The sequence below is a fragment of the Notothenia coriiceps genome, unplaced genomic scaffold, assembly GCF_000735185.1.
Source record: "Notothenia coriiceps isolate Sejong01 unplaced genomic scaffold, NC01 NC01_scaffold00015693, whole genome shotgun sequence".
Taxonomy (NCBI): domain Eukaryota; kingdom Metazoa; phylum Chordata; class Actinopteri; order Perciformes; family Nototheniidae; genus Notothenia; species Notothenia coriiceps.
In genome coordinates, this window is record NW_011348394.1 from 13,043 (window position 1) to 21,242 (window position 8,200).

The 8,200-nt window shown below is 43.0% G+C and overlaps 1 long non-coding RNA gene across 1 annotated transcript; it reads left to right on the forward strand.

Moving 5' to 3' along the window:
* Positions 1-6,710: 6,710 nt before the first annotated feature.
* LOC104949096 (uncharacterized) lies at positions 6,711-7,240 on the forward strand. Its single transcript, XR_798772.1, has 3 exons — positions 6,711-6,794; positions 6,887-6,946; positions 7,054-7,240. It is a non-coding gene; the product is annotated as an uncharacterized lncRNA (long non-coding RNA).
* The last annotated feature ends 960 nt before the right edge of the window (positions 7,241-8,200 follow it).

Here is an 8,200-nt window from a genome sequence, read left to right on the forward strand (position 1 = left end):
ACTGGAGCTGGGAACGAAACTGAGGGTAGAGAGTCCATGTAGTGCCCGTGGCATACGCAGTAGCGAGGGTAGACTTTTGCACTGGGGGGTGCCAAACGGAAAGGTGGGCCTACCGCACTCTGAGGACACCTTAAACTGGAATGAAGTCGGAGTGTATGGAGAAGTTTGTCGACTATCGTAGAAGAGCCTCCAAAGGACTCTCACCCGACACGGTTTCAGAAGGAAACAGTTAGAAGGAGAGGAGGCGGAGAACCTTCCGGAAGACCTGCTCCTATCAGGGGAAGACGAAACGTCCGCATTGGTCCGGTTAACCTAGTATCTCAGGTGATTGAACTGATTCATCGAAGGGAAGATCAGTTTCCCAGTCCGCAAAGACAGAATGGAGGAGGAGTGTCTTTCTAAGTCAGGTGGAGAGGTAGAAAAAGAAGAAAGAACTCTTCAACTAGCTCCATGTAGTACATTTCAACTAGAAAAGGTGTACTAATAGGGTTAGGGGTCTCGGAAACAAACAGGAGCAGGCGAATTGACCAAGCCCTCATGGTCACCAGAACTTGGGGACCGAGACGCGATGACGAGGTGCGAACCTGGACGAGACGTCAGGAGACGGAGGGTGAAACCGGACTGGACTTGGGTACCAAACTCCCTCTTCGGAGGCCGCGAGTCCTAGAGAAGGATGCGGAGGACACTAAAGGAGTCAGAGAAAACCAGTAACACCCTACAATTCTATAGCAGGTGGTATTGACAGGAGGAGGTCCTGGGACGCAAGAAAGGTGGTATACGCGCTTGGACCGTCGCTCGTCAGGAGGGAGTAACGGGTTGACACGCTACGTGGGTCGCCCAGCCAGGCGGTTATCAAATGGGACCACTACCGCATGAGGTGGCTACAGGAGAAGACCCCACAGAGTAGGTCTCCTTGTACACGTCCACCTGGGAAGCGCGAGGAAAAATCGGGTTCTGACTCGACTTGTAGAAAGCTACAAGGATTTTGGTACGAGAGGCGGACTAGCTCATTCTGGCTAACCTACCCCAAGTCGTGTAGGCGGAATCCGGGTCTTCGACATTTTTCGCCTGGGGGACCCCGGTAAACGGAGGGGGGGAAGGGGGGGGCGGGGGGGGGGGGGACTTAGGCAACCTTTCCCATTCTTGGGGGGCCTAGGACCTTTACCCCAAAAAAAAAAGTCGTTGTAGGTGTGTGTCTGTGGGGAATTTCGGGTTTTTCTCTAGGGGGCCAGTTTACGAAAACTTTTTGGGGGAGGAAAACTTTTGTTTTTGACCAACCCCCCCCCCCTGGAAACCGTTGGACAAGGTCTGGTCAGAAGGGGGGTTTTTGACCTCACCCAAAAGGGGCCAGGGGGGGGGGGTGGGAACTTTTCACCACCCAAAAGCCGCGCCTGGTACAACCGGGGAAGTTTTTTTTTGCAATGGGGTTGTGACCACGGAGAAGGGGTCGGGGCAGAATAGTTAGAAGGCACCACCTTCAAAATTGACGGGCGCGGAAGAAAAAAGGAAGGTTTGGTAGTGAGGGCACTTTAGAACTGGGAAAAACAAATTTCCGCCTGACCCCGGTTGAAACGGTCAAAAAGCGAAAAGGACTCGAAACGAAAGAGAAAAAAAAACAAAAAAAAAAGTGTCCTCCCACCCGGAGGTTGGGGAAAAAGGAGGAAAAAGAAACAAAACCAAAACCTTTTTCAACCTTTTCCGGACCCCAATGAAGGCCAAGGGGGTACCCAAAAATTTCTACGCAGGTTGTCACCGGCCCCCAAGTCCGGTCAAACCAAAAAGTTAGGAAAACCGGTTTTACTCAATTCCTTTGTTCGGGGGGAGGAAAAAAAATTTTTAGTGAAAGGTCGAAGGGAAAAAGAAAGGAACGTCCCAGTAAAAAGGAAAAAAAGAAAGGACCCGGGACCGGTTTACAGGCGTTCGGGCTGTGGGTGGGGGGTTTGTTGGGGGACCCAAAAAAGGTGTTTTCCGGGCGTTTGGCCTACGGGAACAAAGGGTGGAAAAGGTGGGGTTGAGGCTTCTTTTTTTTTTTGGAAAAAGGAAAGTGGGAAACAAAAAAACGTTTCAAAACAATTAAAAAGGGACCAGGAGTGCGGGAAAATAAAGGGAACTTTCAGTTTTTTCCGCGAAAGAAAACCAGGAGGGAAGAAAGGGGAGGTCTTAGAAAGCGAAAGAAGTTGAAAAAAAAAAAAAAAATGAAAAAGAGACAATGTTTTTTTTTTTTGTGACGTTTTCTGTACTGTGTGTATATGTTTTTTGTGCTTGTTTTTTCTTGTTTCTTTCAACGGCAGAGTCTTTGACCACCGTTTAACGGTTTTTTTGAAAAAAATGTTAGGAGTCTTTGTCTGGAACCCCTTTTTTTTTTTTTACACGAGGGCGGGGTATGCCAAAAAAAAAAAAAATTTTTTTTGGGGTCCAACCCCGGAAGGGAAAAAAATTTTATTCTGCTCAGGGGAGGGTTTATAGGAGTCAAGAAAAAAAACACCTTTCGCTCAGGGGAAAGGGGGGAGAGAAACAACTGGAACTAAAAACTCTTTCGAGCTGTACCAGGGACCATGGTATATTTTGTATAAAAGGTCAAAAAAGGGGAAGGCAAAAACGGTTTTGGAGGGGCCTTTTCTTTTTTGGGAAGAAAAATCGAAAACAAGTTCCAAAGGGGAAAACCTTTGCGAGGCTTAACGGTTTTTGAAAAAAATCGCTAGAGGGAGGTCTGGTATTGTTTTTTGGTTCGGGAAAAAAACAACCTTCGGGGGAGTTTTGGTTCAATTGGAAAAAAAAACCCCAAAAAAAACTGAAGGAAGGTGAGAGCGCCTCCAAAAAAGAAAGCAGAAAAACTGAACAAAGTTTTGCCAAGTTTAAAGGGAAAGGTTTGAAGGTAACGTTTGTTAGTCTCACTGGAAAGAAAAAAGAGAACGGATTACTGGGCTCAACAACCAATCAAAAAACCCTTTTACATCAAAAACCAACAAGGGAAAACTTAACCGCTCCAGTTTAGTTTTCTTCGAAGGCTTTAGAAAAAAACGGGGGCGCAAAAAAAACCGGTTTTCAAAAACCTTTGAAAGGTTGTCGTTAGTACTACTTGTCCCAAAACCCGGGGGCGGAAGCCAGGGGGTTCAGGATTTAAAAAAGGAAAAAAGGTCTTTTCCAAAGGGTTGGAAAAAAGGTTAGGAAGGATTCGGCGAGGAAACAGTTTTGACTTTCCAAAGACAAAAAAAACGAAAAAAACAAAAATGAACTTTTTCGAAAAGTACCTTACGAGGCGGCGGCGGAGGACCCCTTTGGTTAAAAACCTTTTTCCGAATCGAAAAAAAAAACAAAAAAGGAAAACGACAAATCGAAAGGGGGGAAAAAATTGGGAGGAGTTGAACGGGAAAAAAAGGGTTTTCAAAGGGGGAAAACCATTGTTTTTTTTCGAAAAAAAAAACCAAAAAGGGTAAAACCTTGGTCTTCCCTTTACCATCACCCCCACCCAGGGGTTGAACTCCTTTCCAAAAGGGGGAGAAAACCGTTTTTCGAAGGGGAAAAAAAGGGGGACAAAAAAAAAAACCGTCTCCTTTTTGGACAGGGACAACGTGAAAGGAAAAAAAAAAAGAAAAAAAATGGGGTGCAAGGCACCTGTAGGGTTTCTTGTTTGCGCCGTTTTTTACGGAAAAAGGGATTGGGGAAAAAAGGAAAAAAAAGTGTTTTTTTTCGGTCCAGGAAAAAAAGAGAAGTTCGGGGGTGCGGTTTTTTTTGCGGGAAAACTTTGAAGAAGGAAACGTTTTTCCTTATTTGAAACAAAAAAATAAACACAAAGAAAAGGGAGAAAGGTTTTTGTGCTGCGTTGAGGGGGAAAAAAGGACCTTCACCCCAGGGAAGGGACCACCGGGAAAAAAAAAACACAATGCCGTTATTTTGGAAGGAGAAGGCTTGGGACAAAAAAAAAAACGCCGGAAAAAAAAGGTAAAAAAAAAAAAAGAAAAGTCTACAGAAAAGACAAAAAAAAAATAAAAAAAGTCAAAGGCCAAGCTAACACCTCTCGACCAAAAGGGAGACGTAGTCAAAGCTGAGATGTGCGGTGCGGTTTTTGCAGCTCGGTTAAAAGGGTATTTGCAGAAGCACGGACGGTTGGAGGTGGAGCGCTGGTTCCACTTTGTTGACAGTCATACGGTCCTGGGAGCCATCCAGCGAGAGAACTACGGGTATCAGACTTTCTTCGCAAACAGGGTCGGCGAGATCCAGAAGGCCGGACCAGTAACTGACTGGTGGTGGATCCCAGGGCGATTAAAAGCTTACATCGTAACAAGAGGAGCAACTCCTGAAGACCTGGGAGAGGGCTCAGAGTGGCAGAGGGGACCAGAGTTCCTGGTGAGGCCGCTAGAAGAATGGCCCATGAAGTCGGTCGCGGAGGTGGCAACTGGTGCCAGAGAGAGTGTGGGCAAGCTTCAAAGAAAGGCATTCTCGGCAATACTCACCAGAGCCCAGTCAAACAAAACCCCTATCCATGATGACACCAGTGGAAAGGACGCAGAGGCTGAGGAGTTCCTAGTTAAGGTTGGTGGATCCCCAAAAACCTCAGAAAGGGAAGAAGCTTCAGTCTTGACAGAGAGACCGGAAGGAAAGTTTCGGAGCATTGCTGTTGTGAACCTGGTGAAACCAGAGAGGTTCAGCAGTCTGGCTAGGCTATGTGGAGTGGTCGCATGGGTCCGGCGAGCTGCAGAGAAATGGCTGACTAGAAGAGGCCGAGCGGCGGGTCAAGCAAAGTGGGAGGCAAGAGTCCTGGGCAACAGAAAAGTCAAACCTGTGCCTCTGCGGAGGGACCTGGCTTCGGGGTCGTTGAAGATTCCGAAGTGGAGAACTAAGAAGAAGGAACCTCCTCGGACACCACCACCAGAGGAAGGTTATTTAGGTTGGTGGCCTACTTGGGTCATCCGACCAGGAGGCCAAGTGGGAGGTGTGCTGTAAACTCATGGTTTTGTGTTGGGTGTATGAGGGTTAAATTAATGGGGTTCAGTTTATGTGAGTGTTACTTTAAATCTGGGTGGAGATTCGCGGGGTTTATTGATGTTTTATAAATAGAGGGGGAAATAAATTAACGTCATTGAGATTGAGGAATCAGGAGAGGCCACTAGTAAGTGTGATTATTATATTGAATGTGATTTAATGTGTATGGGATATGTGTGATCCTAATTGTTGTATTGTTGTTGTCCTTTTTCTTCTAAGGTTAACAACCTATTTAGATTTGATTCAATCATCAAAACTAGGAGTTGTTTCCGTCCATCTTGATTCCACCAAGACTGTCGAGAGATAGACAGTACAGTCATCATGCAAAGCCAAACTTTGAACAATTATTTAGCTTACGTCATCATGGAAATCCCAAAGATTAAAAAGATATGCATAGGACATCTTACTATTTTTCCTTTGGTGTGATTAAACAGCAGTGGGTGTTCAAATTCATATCAGTAAAATCTGGGTGATGATATTATAATCTTTGTTAGAAGCTTTAAATTGCTTTTTTTTATTGTGTTTTCGTGTTTTTTAGCGATGACGTCCCAACCAAATCATGTTCATGTTGTCTTATTTTCCCTCTCTTTCTTGTAACAATTTGACACTCTAATTTTCACTTTTATAGGACACTATCCAGGTCATTCTCTATTTAACCAACAGTTCCCTGGTTGCGATATAGTTTTTATACATGCTGCTATACTGGGATTAGACCAACATACACACAGCTTTCGAAAACATTACATTAAAAACAAATGGACTATTAGAGAAATACAGCATTAGGAAAAGATCCATAATTTAAACGACTTGCTTTAATTTTTATAAAATAGGCAAGTCATTGATTGAGAATAATGATCACATTGTTGTCTAGTGGCAGTAGCTCGACTTGCTAGTCAAGTCCTTGAGGAATTTCAGGATATACGCAAATGTAATAAAATATTTTTGTTTCAGTCCAAATCAACTGGCAATCTGTTCGAAATATGTTTAATATTTCTAACCTATCTCTTGCAATGAAATATAAAAATAGTCAGCAATTCATATTTTTTTATCACATTGCCACAAAACAATGTATCCTATTATGTTTTCCAACCGAACTGTCTCCAGGAATACACACTGTTGTCTTAGCATTCACATATATCGTTCTCATCCTCTTCAGATACCTCCAGAAATATTTTACATGCTGTACACAGTGGTGAAATGTTTGTATTATATGATGTACAAAGCTGGCTCAGGTAGTCTCACAAGTAGAGAGTCCATGCAAGACATTTACTTAATTACATCTCTGTCTGATTGGCCAACACTGAAGGGTGTAGTGTAAACCTACTAAACCTAGATAACAGTGCTAATATACAATGTTTGCTGATTATGAAAACAAATCCAATTGATGTTCATTCTGATCTGAGCTATTAAATTAATTCAACTTATCATAAATCTAGGAGTGTTTTCAATCTCGGATCATTTGCAACACCTTCAAATGTGGTGGTAGAAATAACAATTTCCAAACCTTGCTGTTTGGTAATGGGATGACATGCGCTCCTGTTACTGTATACTGTATAAGGAAAGCTCAACATTCATAGCAACTCAAAAACCTCCTCGACTCTCTGTGAGATAAACTGCTGAAGGTGCAAAGATTTGAAGGTAAATATATCTTATCTTTCTGTACTTTATATGTGAGGCTGGTGGTGATTTTGCCAATTTTGTAGTAAATGCATCAGTCTTGATTTGTTCCATTTGACAGTGTGATCACTGTAACCATGCTGAAGCTAGCTCTTGTGCTTGGATGCCTCCTGAGCCTGGCTCTGGCTCGTCCTGTGAGTTTAATATGTCCATTCTCAATATCATTTATGATTTGTATCCGATAACAATCAGTTTCAAACTTGCAACTTGTGAATTTATTTTCCAGAATGACATGGAACATAAACGACTTGCTCGTTCAAGCTCATCTGAGTCAAATTCAGGAGAGGTGAGCGCTTTCTTTAACTTCTCTAATTCAACATTCAACACACCTATATGTCAAATACTGAAGAATTCCTCCACATTTGAATCTGAATGTTTCTGATTTTCTTGCAGAGTACCACCACTACCACAGCTACGACTACTACCCAGGCTGGGCCAACCACAACCCCCAATATTGCCGCACTCATACAACTACTGCTGCGGCTACTTAGTGGGAACTGAAATGTCACCTAGATATAAGTGAATGATACCCAGTAATTATTACAGATGTTTGATCAGCTCTGTTTTTTTCGGTGTGTGATGTTGTCTTATGATACAGTCCTAATCATTCCAGGTCAATCAAACATGTGGGTCATTTCACTTTATTTTCTGGAGTAACTCAATAAACTTCATGAATTGAAAACATGGATCTAACATGTGTGTGTCTTTCTTAAAATGTATAATGATATGAGATATACTTATATCCATCTATCTATCCATCTATTTATGTATTAGTTAATTCCACTCATGGCAATTTTTATAAAACAAAACATGTACACATTTTGTGTAGCCCATGACGTCCGACGTCACGGCGACGTATCATAGGTGCGATCAAAGTACGCGCTCACGTGGCGGCGGCGTAGCTTAGAAAGCGCTATCTTAGATATGCGTGTTGATAACGTACGTGTGGATAAGCGTGTGAATAACGTACGTGTGGATAAGCGTGTGAATAACGTACGTCTCGCCTCCGTTAGCATTGGATAGTATAGGTTATCTGGTACAGGGATTAATAAGAGTTGTGTCTAGCAGCTCTCTCTCTCTCTGCTCGGGAACAGCTTATTGCTGCATGGCGATCAGCTGTCCCTCCCTCCCTCAAGGTGTGTGTGTCTGTGTCTGTGTGTCTCATTCACTGTCCCTAGCATGTTTCGATTGCCAGTTTGTGGCTTGTATGTCTTGTGAACTAGGGGTGGGCGATACCACAAAATCTGGATTCGATCCGATACCAAGTATGTTATCGATACCGATACTTTTTTAAATGAAAAGCGTCTTATGTACTTTCATATAGGGGAGAGCTGCTTGACATGATTTTTGAGCTGAAATCATCATAAATAGACTAAATCTGAATTCATTTTCATGAATAAAGACAGCTAGTTTTTCTAGACAAATAAACGTTTTATTTTGCAAATTTAAAGTGCAAACATGAAAACTAACCAGTGGCGGCTGGTGGAAAATATTTTTGGTGGGGCTATGGAAATGGTGACAAAACCATACTAGGGCATTT